Here is a 26,381-nt window from a genome sequence, read left to right as displayed (position 1 = left end):
GCATCGATACCAAAAGGGTTTAATCAACTCTCGGAGGAAGACATCATTGCATTTAAAATCAAACCTATGAAATCAATACCTGTGTTACACTTAAAATGACAAAGTGCTTAGACGGAGCTCATGCAGGCACACAGCCCCGGGGTAAGTTTTGAATGTATAGATGGATGTGTGGATCGTTTATGGTTCTGATTCTAGTTGTGTGATAGATCCTTGCAAATCTGAACCCCTCGGGCATAGACAACCTTTCCACCGGTGAAATATCTGAACGCCAACAAATAGAAACAATATTGTGAGTACAGTAAACCACCTTGAAATAATGCACTGCAGACACACAGGGCGTCCAGCTGCTGCTCTTGGGATGCAATTAAATCACCAGTGATGTGACCAATCTGTTTATGCCTGCTGATATTACATTTTCACTTTTAATTGCTTTACACTCTTCTGATATATTGTAGTCAACATGAAAAAAATGTAATTACTATCACGACAAACTGCCAGCAGTGCAACTTGTACATAATTAGAGGGAGGCGAATAATTGAAAGAGCGATTAAACAAACAAATTCACATAAAAGTGTGTTTTAATATGACTATGCAATTAATGGAAAAATCAAACGAATAAAAAGCAATGTACTAATTATCATGTTGCTACATTTATCTTAGCAACTGTTACAACCTCCAAGCAGTTCATTTCAGACTAGTATGTGTCAACACTGTTTATTTTCTAACTTTGAAAAGTATTTATGAACAAATTCAATATACTCTGCCTTAATGTATTGTAAAACAGCAAAGCCTTGCTTGCTTATCACCACTGTTGATTTCACAATCAAGAAAAAGATCTCAAAAATCCCAAGTATTATCACTTAAAAACAACCATTTGTAATGACAAAAGTCATTTCTGCAAAACACATTTCTTGCGTGCATTTCTTAGAGCTCTCTAATGGTTAACTTTCGGAATCTAGCGTGTTAAGCTGTGTAATGTCAGGGGGGACCTTCACTTTAAGTCAATGTGTCAATATAAGCTTAAGCGAAGGAGTGGCTGGAAAGCTAACTGCAGAATCAGACTAAGTGTGAATTTCCATTTCTCTCACACGGTTGGTAATTATGGCCACATTCCCTCATCCTCATTCACTCAAACCGTCTTTGGCTGCAGTGTGCGTGCATGTACTTAAGAAAGAAAGAAGAGGGGAGAGAGAGTGTGAGCGAATGAGCCTTATATATTATTGCAGTCACGCTGCCCACGTCTGAAAACATTTCACAGCAGTGCAAGGGAAATGTAAATCTGAGTTTGCTGAATCTAACACACACACACGCCCACACAGAAGAGGAAAAAAAAAAACCTCATCTCCCCTCTCTCCCTTATACACACATAATGCATTAAAATGGAAAACAGCTCACAGTGGCCCCGGCATTGAAGGGGGCCCTAATATTTGTTTTTCTCTCCCCTGTAGTGTCCTCATTGCCAATGACCAAATTTATAATAATCTCTGCCTCAGAGTCCAGCACTGCTTTCAGAATCTATAATCACCACGGCAGAGGTTCCTTCAGCCTGGCCACGGCCAGCTACAGGGCCACTTCCCTTTAGCTCTGCTTCAGCGATACTGTGTTTGGTCCCAATCCCAAATCCGCCGTAAGTTGGATTGTCTGTATGTATGGTCTGCTTTCACAAGGACACATGCAATCACAGTAAGGTATTGCATGCAATCATCGAGCGTATCACAGTGTTTTTACCTGCAGCCACCTAAATCATACCCGTATGACAAAGAGGACTACATGCATACACATTGCAGATATTATCCATTTTGACACCTTCTTACTCTGTTTCTAGCTCAGGGCAGAACCAACTATCAGACAAGTTTCCAACCTGCTGCCCATTACTTGTGTTGTAGTTCAGTGTGTAGAGGATATGAGCAACATTTAGAGAGATTAAATTAACCTGGACACCTAAAACAGACATGGGCATAGATTTCCTCTTTAACAATTTCTTCCAGAATTTTGAGAAATGTGGATGTCTTTAAATGCAAGTACATGTGATGTGCAGATGATGACAAAAACATGACTGTAAACTATCCATCACAACTACTTCAAGAAACTGATGAGTGGCATCAAAGATACATCATTGTTTAACTAAAACCTTGTAGTAACAATAAAGTACAGCAAACTAATCTCAGCAGTCGGGCCATGTGTGTCGCACCATCTTCAATCTGTAACAAAGTTCACTGCTGTTCAGCTGCTGTTGCTTCACATTGAAAGCTTTTCACTGGGGAACCACAGAAATGATATTGTGAAGCAGCTACAGGAAGTGCTGCCTTTATTACCAATGTTAGCAATAGTGCAGACATCTTTTTTTAAGATAATAATGGATGTGTGGTTGTTTCGATGCTCTGTTAGGTTACTGATTAGTTTTAAATATTGCAGGGTGCCACAGTGGAGTAGCTCAAGTTACTGCAGTTCTAAGTCCCAACACGTCATCAAGGTAAGCAACTTTTTTATTACACTGTTCCTGTCTTATAGAAAACGTCTCACTTCATTATTATGGGTGCTCATCAGTTATTAATGTTGTTAAATATTAATTAAGCAAATATTATTTTTGAGAGTCTCTAGTGCTTTGTTCTCATTTTGTCCGATATTATGTACAGATAGTCATGTTTTTTTTAAAGAAAATATTCAAACTCAACACAGAGATGCGTTGAGTGGTTTCAGAAGACTGTCATAGTCCAAATCTAATATTTATATTTTGAAATTTCAAACAAAATGGCACATTTTTCCTTTTTGGGGAAGTCATTTTAAGGCTTGGGACCTGAATGTATTTTGTATTTGTATTTTGTTCTGGTAAATGACCAGCTGAGTCCAGCTGACCATGTACATAGTTCATATAAGTGTCCATCTTAAAGTCTTAATGTTTGCTTTTGCGACTGGGTGTGAGTCTGCTGTGTATATACAGTACTTATACTAATATATATTGGAACAATCCTTAATCAATACATTTCAGGCGTAATCAAGCCATCCCGTGGTCACAATCTTACCTCAGGAAGCCACCAGATGTGCTTTGACTAAACGGGCAAACACAGTAAAAAGAAAAGTGGCACAAAAAGACAAACAAACAAAGGGAAACACAGGTTACACTGTACACCATGCAAATAAAAGCTGGTATGTAACAGTACTGTATCTTTCTTATGAATGAGACTTGACATTTTAGTGCACAACTTTGGTTAAAGGTCAAGTTTATTAATTGGAAACTAGTCATGCCACCAAAAATGTTCTCACCAGTATACAGTACACTATAAGCTGATTTATTCAACATAGTGGCCAGGTGTTCTCCACCATAGTCATACTGTGACTGGAATTAAAGGGGTATTTGCTGTGTGTTGGGCCTCCAAGGCAGAATTTCCTCTCAAGCATCCTGGAAATCTCCTTTCTTTGTAGGAATTGGACACCAACTTCAACCATGTACTAACCCTAACATCTGTAACCCAAAGCATTTTGTTGGTTAAGCTTAGGACAACTATTGCTGCAGGAAGGAAGCGTCACTTGGAAGACTCTGTAAAAAGAAATGAAGTTCCAAGAAAAACCATAAGTTATACTTTATCTGTCATCAGTCACTTTATCTGGTTACCAAAGAAACTAAACTCAAATTACACAGACAGAATGTGCTGTTTTGTCAGACAACTAACAAAGAAAGGTTGGACAGATCCGATTCATTTGTAATTTTATAAGAAATATAATCTTGGAGTAAGATGTAAACACAGCTGGTCTCAAATGGGGTTAAAGAGGGTGCTGAAAAAAATGCTGACTGACATATTTACCCTGCATGTTTTGCACCATTCATTATTCTTATGAATAATTAATATATACATCTTCATTGCTAGTGTATGACCTTAATGTTCATTGCCTTGCCAGGACAGAAGCAACAACAACAAACAAAGCCAAATTCTGTATTGCTATTACCTGAATGAAACATTTTAAAATGAAGTATTTTTGAACCAAATCTATTTGCAGTTCCTCTTTCCTGTCATCATCTACCTCCTTCTCTGCCTGTTTTCTTAATCTACCAATTCCCGCTCTCACTGCTAGACAAGGTCACATCACCAAATCCAAGAACAGGCAGACACCAGCCTGACCATATAGATTCAGACACATGATAAACACACATTTCCCTTTCCCATCTAAGCACATATACAAATGAAGTACTCACACATATGACCAGTCTTGATTAATCAATTGGCTAAAACAATTTTTTACAACCCAGCGCCTCCAGGGGCGTTATCTTGGGCCATATGTGGTCTGCATAAATCATAAATCAGACCAATCTGATGATTGGAGCAGTGATAGCTTCTGCTTCTGCACCGCCTCTGCCAGGCCTAATGTTATTTCCCTCCCCCGAAATGCATAATAACAGTAATGACAATAATAATATGCACGTCAAGCCCAGCTCATAAATATCGGGATCAATCTGGCTTGAGAGGGGGTACATATGCATAAAAAAACAACTCAAACGAGGGGCAAGTGAGTGCTCCGTTAGTGTTGGTCCGCCTGTTCCGGAAAAAGAGAAAGAAACAAATACACATTTCTCCTGAAGAGAGCTGAGTGACGCCTCACATACATATTTTGCTCATTTGTATGTGTCCCTGTGTGTATCTGCGTGTCCTCCCATCGTGCATGAGTGATGACTTCAAGCAACTATGACCCCCACACATCACCCTTCCATGCATATAAAAACAGCCTACTGCTTTAATATCCTCATTTAATGACTAGCCCCAGTGAAAGACCATTAACGTAATGACATCACACTGGCCATCTCTCACACACACACCACACACACACACACACAAAAACATGCTAACTCTGAGCAGTGACATTCTCTTCTTTCACTAATGAACAACAAATTAACAGCAGAGGTGAAATGTTTTTCATTAGTATGCAAGCGTGCGCACAACCATGTCTTCCTTTTAACCCTGATAGAGAATCTTTGCGATTGTTTGTCCACATATAAGCTACCAAATGTGTGCATGCGCGTGTGTGATGGGATATGAGTGTAACAGTAACAGAGTTGGGGTGGGGGGGGGTTGCAGTTTCATCTTACTAATTCAAGGACAGTTCCTAATCATGCAGAGTGAATACATGGACACATTACAGGAACATATGCATTAACCTCTTGCATATTTACGTCATGAACACACACACAAACGCAAACACACTTGCGTGAGTATGCCGTCTACACACAGGCAATTTGTAATATTGAATAGCTGACACAGTGAGATTTCATAATCTATTGACAGTGTCACAGCACAGTCATGCAAGGTGGTGGAGCTATTGATAAACACAGTATTGGCCTGTCATCCATGTACCTCAATCTGGGCTGATGTAACTTAGTGCCAACAGCATATCCAAGGCCACTGATGACATCATAGCACCCACGGGGGCTGAGGACTCCCTTAAAGCATAATGAAAAGATTCCCATTTTATCTTGTACCCAGAAATGACACACACAGATGATGAAGGATATAAGAATATTTTTATTGTGTTTAATGCAGACAGACATTTATTTATTGCACTGATTATAAAAAAATGGCACAGTGTTATCAACAGTTTCTTGAAAAGTTCATAGCAAAAATAATATTTTATAAACAAACAAAGAAAAAAAAGCAATCTATCCATTTGCTTTGAATGACAACGCAGGCTTTGCAAGGGAACTTGGCAAAATCATATTATGGCTTGTCCTCACCCACACAACACAAACATACACAGTAAGCACTCAGACACACACAAACAAAGGCAAAAAACTAAATGAAGTTATCAAAATCCATCTGCCCACACCATAAATGAGAATTGATGTCATTCTATTAAAAAAAAAGTAACAACATTAGACTCAGTGCTGCCTCGTCAACAGTTCATAAGTCTAATCAGCGGGCTAATGCAGTTGCTGTACTATACCTCAGGACACAAGTCCCCCTTGGTGGCAATTATCGCCAAACACCCAAGATCAACATCCCAGCACACACACTTGTAAACATGCATACGCACACCATCCACATCATTTTTGTCCCTCCAATTAGAATTTTTAATATCCCGGTCGGCGTTAATGGAGATTAATGGCCAATCGCCAACGTGAATTCCAACGTCATCTATTATCATTCCAGCCTTGGTCCCAGTCCGCTCTAATTACATCCTCAAAATTCCCTCCGCTCTACAACCCCCAGCGCCCTAAGATCAATCAATAATTTTAATTTTCGGATGCCCCCCAACCCCGCTCCAGTCCCTACCCTCGTCCTCTTCTTTCGCTCCGTTCTTCCTTCTCCGTGCGCGTCGATTAGTTTCCAAAGAAAATCAAATGCCGGAGAGTAAAGGCTTATGGGGGAATTAATTACCCATCTCGTCTATAGCTCCCTTTGATTCCTTCGTTTGTCCGTTCGTTCGGTCGCTCGTCCCCCTTGTTTCTCTCTTGTGTCTGCTATGTCTTTCCTCCCTCGCCCTCTCTCTGTCTGGCGCATTGGGGACGCTTTCCACTCTTTCCCCCCTTCTTGTCACGTAATTAGCATGCAGATATGCATTGCCTGATTCGCAAGTCAAATCGCCTCGCTTTTTTCCCCCCTCTCTGCTTCTCTGCTCCGTTTTGGGGCTCTGATTGTTCTTATTCAAATATGGTGTTTGATTTGGGTAGCCCCCCCTTCCATATCTCCCCTCCATCCCAGTCTACCTAAACACACACACACACACATATTGTATGATAACATTATGCTTTATCTGCAGACGACAGAGCTTTGCCCAGTTTACTCGTGCACCCTGCCCTGCTGCCAATCATGCAGAACAAGTAAAACATGAAAAATTAAAAACATTTTCAATCATCTGCCCGTTTCAAAACACCTTGGATGTGCCACAGCATGTCTGAGCCCCTTTTTTTTTCTGTGTGTCCCATGTACCAGCCTGCCAATATTGTTCAGCATACCTCAATGGCAGGTTTCATATGATGCATGCTTTTTCCTTTTTGGTGTGAAAACCTCTTGCTTCGTTGGCACACATTCAAACAGACAAGAATACAGTACAGTGTGTGTTTTGCACCCCCACCACCCCCCCAAACGCTACACAAATACTTTTTCTCTCCCTTTCCGTCCCTCCCTCCCTCTCTTTCTCACACACGCAGAGCACGTCTGCTGGTGCAGGAAGATGTTTGCTCAGCACATTTCAATATGAACATCATAATACTCTGTCTAGCTGCCATCCGTTTTTCTTGTCATAAACCAACACAAGCCAGCAGTTTTTACTCCTGAACACTGTGAGACAAAAAAAAAAAAAATCACGTTCATTTTCTCACTACAACTCAAATGTCATTATGTTTAAAAAAAAAAAAAGAGGTGAGTTGCAACATCTATTTTTGATGGCCATGAAAAAAGATATGCGAGAAGAGTCGATATTTGACCTTTGCCACGTTGCATAAATGGAGGTCAAATTGGAGGCCAGACCTCTATCTTTCACCCTCATTTTGCTTTAGGCTCTCATACATACTTAAATATCTCACACAGTGCATACGGTCATATTGAAACATTAAATTATCATGATTCCGTCACAGCTAAAAGATAAAAGAGGTTCACTGGCTCCATTGAGGCAATATGGCGAAAGTGAAACGCCGTGGTGTGGCAAGGGAATTTCCTGCCACAGTATGTGTCCTCACATGTGATCCTAACACATTAACACACAGACAGCAACAAGTGTCAGAGTGAAGGGGGAGGTTTCCCTGCGTAGTCATGTCTTGGTATCGTTGGCACCAGGCCAGCTTTGCCATCTGTCTCCTCTCCCCCTTCCCTGTCCCTCCTCCTCCTCCTCCTCCTACTCCAAGCCAATCTGCTCTACATTTGCTATCATTACGTGCCTGCCATCCTTATGGCATATCAGAGGCAGGCGCCAGGCACCCTTTACCCCTCTCTCTCTCCTCCTCCTCACGCCCCTCTCTTCACGCCCCTATTTCCGCGCCCACTTCGCCACAGAGTTCTCTAAAGGGTCCAGGTGGCATCTTGCCCTGCTCTCTTCTCGGAGCCAGGACGGAAAACAAAGAAGCGCGGTGAAGAGGACAAAAAAAGCCCAGAAAACGCGGATATACTCCTTTCCACATCCTGCTCGGAGCCTGCTGTGCTTCCTGTGCCCACAGTCTTGGTGTTGGTTTGTTGTTGTTATTGTTGTTGTTGTTGTTGTTGTTGATGATTTCCATGCTTCTCCCTCCTCTGGATGACTGTTGCAGTTTGAGCAAAAAAAAAAAAAACTAAGATGTAAACCCTCTTCAAACCTTGGAACTTCCTTGGCTGCTTTGGTGCTATTGACGGGACCCTGGTACGTCTCATTTTCCCACACACTCACACGCACATACTCACACACATACACGTTGACGTTGATGCTGCAGAGTGTTTCTCTCAGAGCTCCCTGCCACCTCGTCCGCCTGCTACCTCGAAAGAACTGGGAATACCATGGGATCTACCAGAGACTCACTCACACGTACACACAGACACACGCCGGATTTAATACGCACGTGCACTCGCCGGTCGTTTGAGGCTGCAGGAAAGTGAATAATCAATTAAGTATTGATTTCTTGTAAGATTTTGTAAATTTCAAAGGCAAAGACAAAGAGGGTAGCTTAAGGAGAGCCGCCGCGAGCGAGAGGAGACGCAAATTAGCCAATAAACACAGACGGGGGAATAAACGAAGGTGAACGAACGAACCGCTCGTCACTGCAATATGCTTCTATTCATTTCTTGTTTCTCTATTGTTTCTACATGCCCCTCCAGATGAATTAATGCTGTACGCGACAATGGTTTCCTATTGAGACGAAGAGATGGCGAATGGGCGAGCGAGGGTTAAAAGCGAAAGCTGCAGGAGGAGAGAGAGTGACTGGAGGACTGGGTAATTAGGCAGTCTGCAACACACACCTCATCAGTATGCGGAGTATGCAAATTGACCGGCTGGCTCTTTCTTTTTGTCATGGATCAGAAGACAAGAGCTGCAGAGAAGAATTAAGAGCTATTATTCTACCCAAGGAGAGGCTCATATACGCAAACAAGGGGGAGAGCGGGAGGAGGAGGAGGAGGAGAGCAAAGAACACTCTGCACAGAGATATACAATGGACTCCACTGCAAAGGACAGTCAAATACAATCACACAAATACACTCTTATTCTCCCTCGCACCATGGGAGGCTGTTCTACATGTGCGCTGGAAACAGTGAAAGAGAAAACGACAATCAGACATGCACCTTCATTCCCCATTATGGCATATTGATAGGCTGCTTCGTGGATGATAATTACCTTTTGGAATATCGAATCCCGAAACGAGCCTCGGGATGAAGGAACGAGAAGAAAGAACAGAAAAAAAGAAAAAAAAAAAGCGGAGGTATGCAAAGGCGCTAATGATATTCAGAGCGCTGACTGTGTGTCATCTGCATGATGACAACGGCCAATTATAATGAACCATTGGCTCTCCGCCACAGATAAGTAGGAGAGAGAAGGATATGGGTAAAGAGGAGGGGGAAGCGAAAAGAACTTCCCCATCCCTTTCTTCTTAATTTGCCGCCGATATTTGCAGATTCAGTATCGAGTGGATTTACAGTAACGATGCATGTTGAAAAAAAAATTGACAACCTTTCCTTGCATTGTCCCTTCAATGGAATAAAGGCCACAGAGGATGAGAGTATCCCGCCATGTAGGATTTATGGCTGCTTGGGGTGGTATTCCATCGCCACGTTGCTCAACTGGGCTTTGGTTCTGGTGGCACTCGCTCCTGTACCAACCATCGCTCTGGCGAGCCAAAGAATCTGTTGGAAAACACACAAGCATACGCACACACGGCGGCATCTTTCACAGTTCCACCGTCTCCCCTTCCTCATCACACTACAAAATGCCTCCCCATCACCGTTTTGCATATTCGCATGCTGCCCCGCCTGCCACAAAGGACTAAACAGCCGTATGCAAAACAGTCTGGTATCCCCACTTACATAGTGATGAGATGAACAGTGTGAGAAAGAGGGGGCGGGAGCTGGGCGGGGGGTAAAACACGATGGGGGAGAGGAAGACAGGAAGGTGGGGGGGCAGGAGGGCCACAGGGGAGCTTGTTGGCACTAAAAAGGGGCACGTGCGGTGATACCACTCCTACTACGTGATGACAGAAAGAGGCGGGCGTGGGAAAAAAAAGAAGAGTGGAGGGGGGAAGAAAAGGGAGGGGAGAGGAGGGAGATGGGGGATAAGGGGCATGTTGGCACTAAGAGGGGGCACGTGTTGCCGAAGGAGGAGGGGCGACATGGGTGGGCGAGGTGCGGTGGGAGGTACAGGGAAATGGGGGGTTAGATGTGGGGCGCGGCAGGGGGTGGCACTAAACACAGATGAGTGTCTAAAGAGGAAGGGTTTTCAGATTGAGGGGCCACCTGCATTAAGGAGGAATGTCACACCATTAAAACACAAGGCACACAGGCGACCTCCCTACACACACACACATACACGCCTCTTATCAGATCTCAGGGGAAAATGCCAGGGGGTGTGGCTGCCAAGCCTGTGACGGAGCACGATAAGTTCGGCACGAAATACCCACGTGTGCTTCCACAGACCTGCAGGGGTGCCAGCGATGTGTACGCACACACACACACACACACTTTTTTGCATACGCAGATACATCAGGAAGCTGCTCAGTCTTCACTGCAGACCTGGCACGCAGCCAAAAACAGAGCACGTGGCATGCCTGGTAATGCATGTACACAAAAACACAAACACACACACACGTGTGCTGGGCCAGAAGTTCTGTTGATATGCAGATTTTTTTTGTTTGTTTGTTTGTTCATTTCAAGGAGCTGTTTTAATTCCTCTGTAAGATTTCATTCCTTTACATGGGATGTTTTATTGAAACACAGAGAACTCTGAGCTTTCAGCCACTATTAAAGCTCAATATTTATCTTATTGCAACCAGACTGCACTAGATTAGTCTGGATTTTTGTTTATTTGACACTTTTTGTCATTTTGATATTCTTTGTTATGCAGTGAAATATGGTGTTATTTTATATTCGCTGTTATTTTGATGATAAAGTTTGTCAGCTGTAAAAAAAAAAACAGACAGAGGGAGAGAGAAAGTGGATTGGAGAGGCCCTGTGTTTCCTGTGCTGCAAATACACTGGAAAACAGATACAGATTATTGTATCACTGTTGCAGTTTAAATTCCTCTCCTCACTTACCTGACACTTTGGAATATTAGAAATATGTGTAATATATATAATAAGAAGTGGGATAGTAAAGGAACTGGACATATTTACAAATATATGCTGGTACAGTGTGAGCACTTCTGTGAAAATAGCTGAATTCTATTATTATCACCATCTCGTAGATGCTGTTAGACCAAGATCCAAAATTAGCTCAACTGTGAGTTATATGGGTAGCTGAACCTTGACCTTGGCGACAGAATCCCTAAATTGGCTTGACTCCAGTCAAGAGTTCACGTTCACCGTCTTAAAGTCATCTAGTTGCAAGTTGATTGGATTATTTTCACATTCACTTCTAGTTTAAGAGCGATAGTAGTTTCACATGTCCTTCTTGAGATGCAAGCTTATAGCTTTTAGCCTCGCTAAGTGAATCATCAGTGGCAGTATCAAATTACCCTCAACAGAGACCAAAGGTTACTTAAAGGCCTTTTAGTCATCCACGCTGGCACGCCAGCTAATTTACAGCAGACTCATTAGGCTAGCATTAAACACAATTTCCTGCCGACAAATTTCATTTGGTAGAAAAATCATTACCATGGCAATAATAAACAAGCTCATACAGTAGTGGCTAATGGCAATTTGAGTAACCTAATGTCGTTAGCAAACCCCAGAAATAGCAACAGTGGCTTGAACGGCCATGATCAAAGCTCTGTTTAACATAGATGTTGACATGACGAGTGTTAAGATTACTTTGGAGTTTTATTTCTTTCTGTTTTCTTTCTCTTTTTCTTTCTTAAGCTTTGTCTCGGGCCTGGACTATGACAGTGGAAATATAATGTTTCATAACTGTCAGTGCACAGGGTTGTGTGTAGCCTGGGGTTGCTGTGCTGAACAATAAACCATAATTTGATAGATGAGAAATTACAGCGGTCCATCTACTGTGCAGGGCCCTCACCCCGGGCAACGCAATACCGCGCCAGATGATGTGTCACATTTCTCAGAGAAAGGGAGAAAAATGAAATTATTCTTTTATACTTTGTTAATAATATCTGCCTGTGTTTTGAATGTAGCATCCCTGTTTATTTTATGTAGATAAACGAATACAGCAGATGGATGTGACGCCTCTCATTGGCACTGCCAATTATATAAGGCCCTCTGTCCTTTAAAGCTCTGTACATTGCGGTATGAAAGGGGCTGGCAGGAATGATAAGCCGTCTGAGTTCATATGCTGCATATATTGTTGAGTACACCAATGATTTATATTTAACAGTCACTAAACACATACCTCCTCCTCGCTCCCACATATGGAGAGCCACTGTTGATAAGAGATATGCATCATAGGTAGCTACCTTCTGCCTCCACCTCTGTTAGCCAATGCATTTGCCATTAGCAAATGTATATCTCTTTGAGTGTGGCATGGATTTGTTGTGGAGCGGGTTGGAAATTATGTGTTTTCTGTGACATTGTGGCTGAGAACTACTCAGACCAACCATTAGTACCCCTGGAGCATGCTCCAGTGCTGTATCATTTGTGTCAAGCATACAAGACTGATTTGACTTGGTCCCATGGTGAGTGACTGACAGCCATGTGAATAAACATAATGGTTGCGATCCTACTGGAATCTTACGCTTGTGTAAATTAGCGGGCAGCTTTAATAGCATGCATAAGAGGGGAATGTTTTAAGTATTTAACAGAAAATGTACTGCAGTATACTGAGGCAAAGGTAACAAGTTTGTGGGGTGATGGGCAGCTATTTATCATCCCTGTTGTGTAAGCTGTTGCTTTGTGATCTCACCAGTAGGGTCACTGTGAGGCGTGTGTTAACTTTTACTGAGCCCACATCGTACTAGAGAGAAATCCATTCAAATCTGCCTCAAGCAGAGTCTCTCACTGTCTGATCATATATATAAACTATGTACTGAGACAGTTATGCTGTTAAGAATATTATATTTTTATTGCATGTTTCAAAAGCTCCAGCCAATAGCAGCAAGGTTAATCCCACTCCTTTGTTCTGCTGCATTGTATGTCTTGTCAGACAACGGCAGTACCGAAGTCGATGGAGGAAACATTTTGTCCTCTTTTTGAAGCTGCTGAAGCTCACATCCTCAGAAGGTGGTGATGTCATGTGAAATGAATGGCTTTTATTCCTCAGTAATTTTACGATCTTGGCATGAAACCTTATATCCTACCCCATTCCTATTAAGGAACAATCCCCCCCCACCTCCCCCTTCTTTTTTTTAACAAGAGAGATCTGATAGATGTTCAGAAAGATGCTTTTTTTCCCTTCCCCTTTGTTCTGGTCAGTGGGCTCATGCAATGTTTATTAGATTAAAAGTCAGTCACTGCGACGAGAGAAAAGGTGAAAAAATGCAAAACACAAAAGAGAGGCATATCGCCGGCACTGGCAGCGCTTTCTCCGCTGGTCTTTTTTATTACAAATTGAGACCAAATCACTTTGGAAGGCACCAGAGAGGGGAGGGATAGATTTGTCTGTGATTTAAAGCAGCAGTATGTAATACAGCGTTTATGATCAGAACTTGCGTCTGTGTCTGACAATTAACGTGACTCCAGTCGGTTTTATGGCCGGATTCAAACAGCGACTGCGTTTCATAGTGATGATAGAAGACAGAGTGGACATAAATAAGAATATACATATGTGAAATCCATAAAGGGTTACCAAAGGGTTTATATGGGAGAGGGAAGCTGGGGTGGAAAAGTTCATCCTCTACATCTGAATTGTCACAGCAGCTTTTATGATGTACAGCATAGTGGGGGTTGACATGTTCTGGTTCTTCACATGTGCCTGGATTGTTCTAACAACTGAATATGATCAAAATAAGTCACTCACACTGAACATCTCTTTTTTCTGATCTTCTTCTTTTGATCCTAGTATTGTAGTAGACCATGTTGTATCTAATTAGGCAAAATACACAAATAAAAGGCATATGCACTGATTAATAGTAAAGCTGAGGGGGGAAAAAACATTTTTATGAAGGTATAAAGAAACCGCTTGGCACTGAGTGATTTTTCATGATATCTGATAGGTTTAGAATATCTATTGCTGCCATTACCCCATAAAACATTTTCAAATTGCTTTGAAAGCAGTCTTTATTGCCCTGTTTTAGTTTCAAGGCATTCTCACACTGAGCATCTAAATATTTAACAATGTTGACCATGGTTTGCAGTGTTTCTTCATATTCATTCCTCTTTATGTGCATAATTTCAAATAAGTGATAACATACGTTGTAAGAGCTACTTGACGTGTTTTTGATTGTCGAGTTTTAAATCTAGCTCACAGTCCAGTCTAATAAACATGGCCTGGTAAATTAAGCATCATTCATATTAACATTTCATTTATTGTTAGATCTACAGTATGATCCAAAACCAGCAGCATGTATAGCGAGCAGTACAAAGATGATTAACAGAAGCAAAATCCATTTGAAGCACCAGTGCACATCAGCCTGGGGTGGAGTATTTTGACTTAAAGTGATTATTTCCAAGATTCTTGTTATTTTTTTGCTCTGGTGACACTTTCGTTGTAGGAAATATATGTTGATCATTAGTTAGTTCTAGGACTAAGTCACTAAACATCTTATCCTTGACCCTGCTGCCTCACACAGTTTCTGATTTTAAGAATGCAAGTACTACATAAAAGCTCTCTTTGTATTCATATTTGCTGCTTATAATTTCTCAGTGGTTGAATCAGCATTATTAACAAGAGCTCATGTGCAAACTTCATGTTTCATCACATATCCCAGAATCCCTTTTTATAAAACCCAGCAAACAGAAATGAACTCATCGCTCTCCATCAAAGGGGTGCGTAGATGGCAATTTATTATAGCTACCATGTGTTAGTCAGCTGTCCTTTGTTTTGCCAGTTAATCTAGGACTTAATGAAACTTAACTCAAAAGAAGACTTGAGTATTTTTGTTTTGTAAGCAGTGATGGATTGGATGAATTTTAGCATACAGCACAGGAACATGGCTTGAGCTGCATAATACAGTAGGTGACAGGTGGTGACCAGCGCAAACAGTTAAAAAACTGTTAAAAAAGCAAAGAAAGACTGATGTGAAATGTTCATTTTTCAAATTTCTGTAAGGTGAAAATAAACAGTAATTTAAGAATTAAATAAGGATGAAGAAAGAAAAACAGAACATGACAATATTGGTTCATGTGTTGAAACGGTAAATGCAACAACCCTGGCTGTTTTTCTTTTTTCCTGTATATGTCTGTGTGAGTTCTAGATTGGGTACAGTAGATAATGTGTTGGACAATCAGCACCACAAGTCTCTGCATCTCTCTCCCTCGCTCTTTCTCTCCAACCATCATCCACCTTTCATCAGGCCAGACCATTGATCCTCAACCTGGTAGGGGGTCCTTTCAGTATGCAGCCTAATGTTCTCATTATGTGTCCTGCATGGTCCCATTGCTGATGACTGGCTGATTACCATCTCATTAAGAGACATGGCCAGGCAGGGGAGAGAAGGACCTGTCACAGTTTAAGGAGCTCATCAGAGCACAGAAATAATACATGCTGGAGACTTGCTTCATGTCTGATGGTACCTGGAGGAAAATGATTTCTTTACCGGAGAAAATGGCAGAGAATAACGTATGCTGTAAAATATGAGATGAAATAGATTGATTTAGCTTGGATAAATTTTTGGTGTAACTACACTTGCCATATTAAGTGATTAGTGGCATTTTGATTGATGATCTGTATAATGTACTGACCTGCAAGATGGAAAAGATTCCCTCAATCATCTGCCAGAAAGTTCATAATGCACAATCATGGACTCAGAGTTGCTCCATTTAATTTGATGCTTCAGATGAAGTGATGCACTTTTAGTCAGGTTTCACTGACAGAATAGATAAGAATAGGCAGAGCCAGTCAGTCATTATTCATTCAAACTTTGAGGTCTGATTCTGAATGTATTTTCATGTTTAAACTCCATGCTTTTTTCGCCAGACCCAGACTCGAGCCATGATATCCTGAATAAACAATGACAGCCAACATTATCATTCAGAAATAGTATTTTTATACACTGTTGCTCGTTGTAACCCCTGTTTTATTTTTTAAAAAATGTGCTGGTTAATGATGTACCTTGATTCAGCTAGTCTCTTTCAAGGTTTCTGGACAGATTTTCTTTGACACTTGTGTATTTTTGTGTGTGTGCGTGCGAGTGTATCTTTATTCCAGCATCCATGTGTGTTTGGGGAGGGGGGGGGCTAAAAATCCCAAGGTAATCTGAAGCACAAAGGCAATGTCATTATAGACATGGGGGGACATTATTCTAAAATGGCAAGTGATGCAGTGCTGAGACAGTAGATAAGGTGAAAAGAAAATGTGGAGGAAAGAGGAGAGAAGAGAGTGAACGCTTGAATTTGTCATGGACAGATAAAAACAGGCTAGGGCCAAGCTTGAGGATGCAGTGATAGGGGTGTTGTTGTTTTTTTTCCCCCTCTTCCTTTTTTCCCTCCCTCCCTCCTTCGCTCTCACTATACCCTCCTCACTCCCTTTTTGAGGTTTATCTGACATACGATGAATGCAGCAATTTTATCTGAATAGACAAAGGAGCAGTGACGTGCAGCCTCACTCTGACGACTGACCTTGAAGGAGACGAAAGGAAGGAAGGAAGGAAAAAGGGAGGAGGGAAGGAAGAAAGAGGGAAATGGCCCTGGTCGTAACTGCCTGTTTGTTACAACTCTCTGAGCTATCTTAATGTTGTCCTCCCAGTACTGGTAATACTATACAATGCACACTTGTTTGTGAGGAGTGTTTGTGTATGCTATTTCCATGTCCAGCGTGAAAAGATATTGAAAAACATTAAAGTTTAGTTCTTTTATACATATGTTTTATTAAAATGTATACAATACATACGACATGTCATATAGGCTAATACAGTACATACACATAAAAGCAGACACATGTATCCAGGGATCACAAAGTATGGCCAAATCATCACTCTAAACTCAGCTTGCGATGAATATGTCATAAGCAAATTAGCCAATCTATCAAGCAGCTGACAAATACCAAACAAATACACTAATGTTTTATTTTATGTGTGTGCCTTTATCGGGAAAACTCGTTTTTTGCGGGGGTAAATTCAAGACATTTGCATACTTAAAATTGTTTTAATAGACAGTTAAATACTGCACTGTAATTGAAAGGCGACCTTAAATTTTAAAAATGTTTCCTGCCCTCGGTATTCAACTTTATACTAGAACATAGTAGAAGAGTACAGGTTTTCATGAGCTTCAGCCTTAAAGGTCCATAATGCAACAGAGGAACAAAACGTGTTGCTTTGTGGGTTCGAGGCATGACTCACTTTTCTCGACAGAAAAACATTTGCTGTCTTGCTCTTATTATCTCTTGCACTAATGCTTTCTCCACCTACATGTTAACCTAACAACTGGATGCAACAAGTTCAGGCATGTTCTCTTGGGGGTGCTGAAAGTCATCCTGTGAAATGTAGGAAGTCACTATCTGATGTCGAGATAGGCACACGGGGTTATTGGATGACAGGCACATCGAGAAGTCAATTACAACATTTCATCTCCAAGTAAAACCTGAAATGCCGTGAAGAACACAGAATATGTGTGAGTTTTTCTTTAACCTTTCACCTCTGTCATCAAAGTAGTATAGGTTGGTTGCTAAATCAATGGGATCCATGTGTAGAAGTATTGATTTATGTTTTGTGAAATAAATACTGAAACCGTAATGGGACACCAACAGAGTTAATAGAGCTTCATTTCGTCTAATGTAAACCACATTCTTCCTGCTGCTGATCGTACTCAATGATTGTGTGTAATTGATGAGATTTCTTTCCACTCCCATCTCTCATAGTTATACTAGAAGTATCTTCTGCCCAACATGCACTAATTAATTAGATGATTAGTGGCTCTTTGGCTCCACAACCAGACATTAAATATTGTCATATACAGTGCAAGAGATGTACAGCACACTTATTAAGGCCACAGCAAATATCCATCCAGATATCCATTTCTTTCTTTGTTCTTAGCCCCAATGATGGCCTCTTATGTACTTTAAAAGATTTATCGACAATGTTCTCTTGCAAGAACACCATTAAACGTAGAAGATTGTAGACAGGTGGCCGTGCATTGAGTGTTATGTGAGGATTATGACTATAACTGATTGCATGCAGCATCAACCTTTACAACCTTTGAGGACTTTGAACCCAAGATAGCAGCTGCCTGATGTCACCTGGAGTGCATGTGTTGAGCTTAACACACTTTGGCACACCTAAACTTTGTAGTCTATGGCTGCACATTGAAGTGGAACAGGGTTATATGTGGCCCACAGCTGGCATCTTCACTTGTGATGGGATATCACCCCCAGCACAGACTTGGGCTCTGACCAAATCAATTAACAGATGTGTTCTGACGTAAACATCAGGTTATGCCTCAGATATGATGTAAAAGACATGCTGAGAACATTGCATGAGTGAATTTGTTTGAACTTTACTGAGCTGCATGTTAGTAATTTTAAATGTCAGTAATTCTCTGTATCATTGAGCTCAATCTGAAACAGGAAAGGAGTAATTTCACTAATCGGGCTAAAGTTCAAATATTATTTCAGTGACAATATGGAAAATAAAGCAAGACAAACCTCAAGATTGGAGGAAACATTCATAATAAAACTAAAAATTACCAAGGACTTCCACAGTTTATACACATTTAAAAGTGTTTTGCCTTTCTTATGCATTATGAGAAAATTACAGAAATAAATAAGAATAATATTTTCAAGAGTAAACCTTAGGAATTTACAGAAAATCAGTCTCAGAAATGCAATCATTGCCTAACAGTTAACTTTAAAGCCAGGATAACAGTTATCTGTATCAACTGTCAACTATCTGAATACTTAGATTCTGAATACTTCTAAAATATGACTGGTGAATTTTGAACAACTCATTATTTTATGAGGAGAATTTTTTATTTTTATTTTTTTTGCATCTAACAACTTACATCTCCCTTGGTTTTTTGACAGCAAACAGATGCATAAAAGATTCACAGGAGCTTGTACTGGTCACAGGTTTTGTAGATTTCAAGATTTTTATGGCAATGAACAATATACGTATACATACATGTGGGGGACAATATCTAGAAATTTAAAAAAAATCATATAAACGCATGTATGATCTTATAGCAATATTCAGAGAAACATCCAAAATGATGAAATATTTGACATATAGGATAGACACATTTTAATGAATTAGAAATGAGCCCAGACTTGAACTCTTTGGTGGTGTTATTAGACAAACCCACTTAGAGAGCAAAGTTTTTTTTCAACACAGAAATCAACTAAAGCCTTAGTTGTATACCCCTTAAGGCTGTTTCAATAATATAATCCGTGTTAGCTACATCAGTACTCAAGCAAGGTAGAAATCAAACAGAACAGTCTGAAATTGTGACCCTCAAAATTGCAGTTTCATTGCCATCCCTGTAGCAAAGGCAGACTAAAATTGATGAAAAATGTCATTTCAGTCACTTAAAGAAGTTGTAGCAACTAGTTTTCCAAGGACTGACAACAAAGTACAACTTTTAAAAAGGAAAGAAATGAGTGGACATGCAGGTTGAGGACGGGTTTCTTTAAAATAGACTTACTTCAAAACCTCAGGTCTTAAAATAAAACCAAGGATTTGTTAACAATGGGAATAAAAGAAAGACCATTTGTCCTCATTACCTATTTAATCAACTCTGAGGTAGACAACACAAATACAAATACAAATACAAATACAAAAAAATGCCCTGAGAGTTTATAGAAAAATGATAGAAGGCTTAAGTCAGCACACACTCCAGAAGGAAAGCAGTTCTGATCATAGTTTTGATATATCAATATTGTCAGTTAAAAATTAAAAGAAAAGAAAAGAAAAAAAAAACAGTTTGTAGTAAAGAACAATGTAGGATGCACAAGATCTACAGAGGAATGAGGTTATTTTTAATTGCAGTGATTAAACAAGCAAACAAAGCAACGTTAATGCTTTCCATATTTTTTCAATTTGAAGTGATCATGTGTATCTTTCGTCATATTTGTTAACTTAGCTATTCTGTAATTGTTTTTCATGCAGTAAATATTTTTATTGATCTTAGTACATGATTAATACGAGATAAATGTTGCACTCATCTTCTAGAAATTAAACATAATGTTTTAATCGAATCACTTCCTCTACACACCCAATCTGAAGTGGGATCAGTTACCTTGCATGTAATGGAAAACAATAATGTTGCCAGGCTTTCCACTGGGGGAAAAATACTGCAGGGAAGCTGAGAGTCACACATGTGTTTACTGTGAAAATGTCACCTTTTGGGTGGTATGTACTTCCCGGGCTCTCACTGTAGCTGAAAAATGTCAACTCGTTTCCTCCTTCCTTCTTGTAGCTTTAACATGATTCTTTTGATGAGCAAAGTCTGCAAAGAATGCAGAGTGGCATCTTTCTTTGCCAAAAAGTAAACTTGTTAAATTTAGCCTTTTTCCACGATCTGAGGCTAGATCAAATATGTTGTTGCATTAACATCTGAGGGCTCGAGTAAGAAATGTTCCTAATCCATTTTAAGACCCTCGACATACTGATATTGTGCTGATATTCTGCTTCTGCATGGGCTTTTCCTTTGGACATATTCAAAAATGACAGATGTGGTAGTTCAATATATCCTCTTTAGTTTATAAACAATTATGCAGTATAGAACATTGCTTCTTCCTAGAAACGGACACAATTTTTTGTTTTAATAATATAAAGAAAAAAAAATCAATTTGCTTTACACAAGTCTAAATGTTTACCTTCATCCCATAGAAATGATTAATTGATTTATTGACATTTAATTCAGCCATGATACTTGTTTATGCTTCTCTTAGCATTAAGGATAATCACAGTCATTTCCGTCCGGCAATATAAGGATGATGAACATCCAGATAATGATCCAGATAATGACGCATAACATCCTTTGCCACAAGTTGACCAGTGGAATGTCACGAGGGCAGCCTTTGCAACAGGTGTGTGACTCTATCCAGACAGTGATCTTTTAATCTGCTAATGTGAAGGGAAGAATAATCCCACATCTGGAAGTTTTACTACTCTGTAATTGCGGAGCAGCCCCCTGAGCCAGGAGAAAAAGAATGACCCGCATTCAGCTCCAAACACAGACAGACGCGATAACATTTAGACGGGATGAAATTTGTGTTAATTTCAGATGACTTGCCTTTTCCAAACCAATTTGGTTTTCGCTCTGTTTGTTGACGTTGCTTTTAATGTGACGACTGTGACACGCATTTCCACAACAGATGGATTAATGTTTTTCTTTTCTCCGTCTATTTTTTTCCCTCTCTTTTTCATTCCCCTCCACTCTCTCTCCCTCTCTCTTTCTCTCTCTTGCAGGATTTCATCTAGACAGGTGCTTCCTGTCCGGACTTTGACGTAAAATTAAACACAAGTCCAGATGTGAAGTGCGTGTGTGTGTGTGTCACTTTCTGTGTGTGTGTGTGTGTGTGTGTGTGCATGCGTGTGCATGTCTAAGGCAGACAGACGGAGAAGCATGTTTCTTGTGCACAGCCTGCTAAAAGAAGGAATGAAGAGAAATAAAGTAAGACAGACAGAAAGAAGAAGAGAGAGGGTAATAAAGAGCACGGCTATGAAAATTTGCGACAAATGCAATCCCATGATTTAAACATGTTAACTTTCCGTGTTATCTTTGTGTGCAGGAACTATGTTCGACTTTGGGTGTGCACCCTGTTGTCATGTGTTTTGCTTCTTAACAATACAAAATATTTGCATTCTTATATCGATAGAAAATACTGACATTTTGAATAAACCAATGCAGCATTGTTAAACATTTGTGCACGTGTAACATACAAAACATTCATTCACTCTTATTTAAAGTCAGCGTCAAGCTGATTCCAGGTTAATACCTTCACAATGCAGCTTTCATAGACTGATTAAATACAGTCGTCGCGCGTTCTTCCGTTGCTTTTCTCGTCCTTGTCCTGAATGGAGAGACTGGAGAAGCAAAAGAGAGAAAGAGAGGGAAAAAATGGAAAGGTCATGAGTGATGGATGCTTTGTGTGTGTCTGTCATTCCCAATTACTGAACTTTGCCTTTTAAAGCGTTGCTCAGATGCATTTCTCATTTCTGCCTTTCTGACTGATGAAGAGCAGGCTCTGACTGGGGGCACTGTGTGTTTTAAACACCGCGTCACTAGTCAGATACAATACACTGCAGCAGCCGCCCATGCTCTGCACCGTTCCTCCACTACAACTTTCTTGATTTGTATTCATCCTCATGTTCTGTTATCAAATGTATAGTTTCCCCCGCGCTCAGGTGTGTTATGGTGCGATGCAAAGAAAAAATTAGATTACATATCATGTTTTTTTTAAAGAAGTGTTCAAAGCTACAGAAATACACCGCAGGGAACGGGAGTCTTTCAGGGGGGAGGCTGCACTTTGATACTAAGCAGTGCAGATGCATACAATACCTACAGTCAGTGCTTCCAAGACACACCTAGAAATGCATCCAGTCTCTTTCAAGCTTATCATCATCACAGTTATTAATTCCTAACATCCCTAAAGGCTGTTGAGATGGCTAGCACACACATGAAAACACTAAAAAGTTGTACAGAGTTCATATTGAAGCAGCAAACCGTTTATAATTGATTAGTTTGTTGCATATTAAGAAATACCTAAACTCCATTTTGATAACTGTGTGCATGTGTGCTGTACATTTTCTCAGAATATAAATACATAAATATGTGCTGCATACTCACAATTCCCATGTATATGCTCGCATCATCTGCTGGATAAAAGTGTTTCAAAAGCTTTCAGTGCTCTATATTTAACACAATGTGGCCTATACGGCTGCCTTATGTGGTCTTCTGTTATTTTTAAGGGACAAAAAAGAGAGAGTAGAGGGACAGGTGCTATGGCAGGCAGCTAGGTTAATCTCCTCTGTGCACTGTCAGCCTCCTCGCAAAACTTTAAAAAGTGTCATGTTGACTAGCTGTAACACTGTGACACTCTACAGACATAGGAAGAGGAGGTGGGAGGAAGAAAGGGCGGGAGGAAGCAGAGATTGAGACAGAGCAGGAGGGATGGAGAGAGAGAGAGAGAGAGAGAGAGAGAGAGAGAGAGAGAGAGAGCTGTTGACAAAAAAATATATACAGCAGAATCCTCCAACACCTTCCTCGTCCTCGCCCCCCCCCCACTGACTATATTAAAATCATTCCCTGTTAATACATCTATTTTCTGCTCGTGAAAACCTCCCTAAGTGTCACGATAAAGGTGGAGGTGGTTTGTGAGGTCGGCCCGAGGAGAGCTTTACGAGACAAGCTGTGCTGATATATGGCTCACAGAGACTCCATTAAAACCCTGGACCTGCGCCATTTGGGAAAATGGAGGTCACTCATGCTAAGGTCATGTGACATCTATAAAATCAAACTTTTTCTTAATATCTGGTCATATATCACCTTTTTTTTTTTTTTTTTTTTTTTGTGCCGTTTTACCTTTTTCCCCCCCACTAATGCTTGAATGTTAAACAATAGGTCGAGGTTTGGAGATGATCGTTTTCCAAGGTGTGGGGGTGTGTGTTTGTGTGTATGCGCGTGGGGTTGGTAAGGCGAACAGGGTGATGCTCAGTTTTTGATAAATGCACCATATCAGATCTGCAGAGGAGCATAAGGGGAACAATCTGCAGCTGGTAATCTTAGAAGGACGAGAACAGGTGTGTAAAGGCATGGCCGGGAGTCTTTTTTTTTTTTCCTTTCTTTATCTGTCTCTCCTTCCCTCTCCTCCATCACTCTCTTTCCCTCTGATTGTCATGCTCAGCTTCTCATTTCATCCCTCTCTGCAGGTAACCTAATTAAAGTGACTTCACGCTTTCACCCTCACCTTACACATATAATTGTCTCCGTCTCTTGCACTCGTTCTGCCTTTCTGTTTTTCCCACTCACACACTTTGTTAGAATCTTAAACTTGTCTTAAACTTATCCCCTTCCTTTTACTCCAGCTCCTGTCTCTCCTTATACTGTATATCCTTAAAACCCAAGAAACATGTCATTTCCCATCTCTCCCTGCCTCTTCCTCTCTGGTTCTTCCTTCCCTTATCTTCATGTCTCTTTAAGCCAGAGTGTGTGTCCTGTCTGTCTACCCGTGGCTCCCAGCTCCCCAGGGCAGCATTTCCAGGCTTCATTTGTTTGAGGGCTTTCTAATCTGGGGACTGGGACAACCTCAGTCCACCGTGCCCTCGTCAATCATCCCCGCAGAGGAGCAGAGAGGAGGTGAAGAAGGAGTAGAGAGGAGGAAGAAGACTGGAGGTGATGGCGTGATTAGTTATCTGTCCTCGCTCTCGCCCACCCGCCCCATCGGCAGCCACTACCACTCCCTCCATCTTTCCCATCTCTGACTCACTCACTCACTCCTTCAGCCTTTCCCTATCTCTCTCCCTCACTGTCTCTCCATCTATCGTCCTTTCTTATCTCTATTTCCCTTCTACCCTCTCCTGCATCCTGAGCGCCGGCCTGTAGCGCCAGCCATCCCTCTGTCCGTCTGTCTATTTATCTGTCTGTCTGATTGTCTGACCTCAGCCCCGACGGTGGTCCCTTTTGTGTCTGCGGACAAATGAGGATGACCTTTTATTGTAAAACAGACACCTACGGGGAGGGATGAAACCGCCAGTGTTTAAATTAACAACAGAGAGAAGAGAGGGAGAGGGAGGTCATTTCAAACAGAGGGAGGGAGTTGGAGAGAGGAAGAGAGAGTGTAAAGTTTTTGAAGTTCTAATAATTATAGAACAGTGTTTGCGTCAAACTAGCATGGCCACTGTTCGATAATAAAGTCCCCTACCTGGCTGGCAGCTATTGATGAACAGTGGTGGAACAGTGAGGAGCGGACCTCTTGAACGCACCCCGGACCCATCAGTATGGGTGCATGAATTATAAATGGCATTGACTGTGGAGGCCATAAGAGTAGACAGAGTATTATTGCACATGAAGGTCCATTCTGATTTTGATTATTTTTATTCCAGGGGGCTCACAAAAGGCCGTTGGTGAATATTCTAAAAGGGCACAGGGCTGAGATGGGCTTGATGGCAGGCTTTGATTTCTGGCTAATAGCCACTTCAAACAGGCTTGGACGGCCCGGAGACAGGAGAGGAAGATGACACTGGGGCTAAAGGACAGAGGGACACGGGACGCACAAAGAGGGGAGGCCACGCAAAACCATACTCACACACACGGATGACATGTTACATTCTACAGTTCAAGCGTTTAGCTGACATTCATATCGAGAGCTGCGAATTCAACTGGACAACACACAGCGGCTAATCACATATGGCACGTACACACGGAAACACACACGTATATGTCAGACAAAATATCTGCACACTGCGCTGATAACTCCCAGCAAATTTAATTTAACAGAGCAGCGTTTCGATCTGACAGAGATCTTCGTCAGGCATCGTCAAACAACTATCACGAAGCAGAACAAGCAATATACAGACATAAACACATTAATCACTGATGATCACGGATGCTCCGCATATAGGGGACAATGCATGCCTCTATGGAGAGGGCAAAAAAACATTAATCAAAATATTATATAAGCACATATTAAATCTAATATATCAAAAGTTCAGTCAAATGTAAAGCTTGAATCACATGAATCATCCAAAGGAAACAATTATCATAGAAGCTGTGATATAGAAAAATACAATTCAACACAAACAACAACAAGAAAATTAAAAAGGAGAACTACATTAACAGATATTAACCCTAGGCGAGGCACTGAAGTGGTTGACTTTTATTTACAGCCCTCTCGTTCAGACATGAATCCCAGGGTTCCCAGGAACTGACTGCCACAAGAGATTTCTTCAAGTTTCTTTTTATTTGCAGTTAAAAGGCAGAGCCATTGGCAGCACTATGGCCCCAAACTATGCTTCCTCATACATTTGATTTTTTTCAACCTCGGCTTGTGTTGAATTCTCATAATCCTTTTTTTCATCATACCAGGCTTTTTCGAAGGTACATTGACGACATATTCTTCCTTTGGTTAGGTTGTATAAAAGCATTGCTGGATTTCACATGCTTTGAATATGCAAGCAGACAACACTTCCAATCAACAGTCATTTATGATTTTCTGGACATTTTAATCATCAAACAAAACAAATCTGTAACATATCTCTGTAGGAAACTGACAAGAACACATTATTACATAGCAAGAGT

At 40.9% G+C, this 26,381-nt stretch overlaps 1 protein-coding gene across 3 annotated transcripts in view; it reads left to right on the top strand.

Annotated features, from left to right (window-relative positions):
* zfhx4 (zinc finger homeobox 4) overlaps positions 1-26,381 on the top strand; it is a 279,124-nt gene that overhangs the window by 118,202 nt on the left and 134,541 nt on the right. For 2 of the 3 annotated variants that reach the window (XM_027274215.1, XM_027274216.1), the window contains one exon: positions 2,416-2,473. The exons of the other annotated variant lie outside the window; for it this stretch is intronic. The gene's annotated coding sequence lies outside the window, so the exon portion shown is untranslated. The remainder of the gene's footprint in view (positions 1-2,415; positions 2,474-26,381) is intronic. 3 annotated transcript variants of the gene reach the window in all.

Source organism: Larimichthys crocea, chromosome XXIII (assembly GCF_000972845.2).
Source record: "Larimichthys crocea isolate SSNF chromosome XXIII, L_crocea_2.0, whole genome shotgun sequence".
In the NCBI taxonomy this organism is placed as follows: Eukaryota; Metazoa; Chordata; class Actinopteri; family Sciaenidae; genus Larimichthys; species Larimichthys crocea.
The sequence above is the reverse complement of the archived record's forward strand: the minus strand, read 5'-3'. Positions and strand labels throughout refer to the sequence as shown.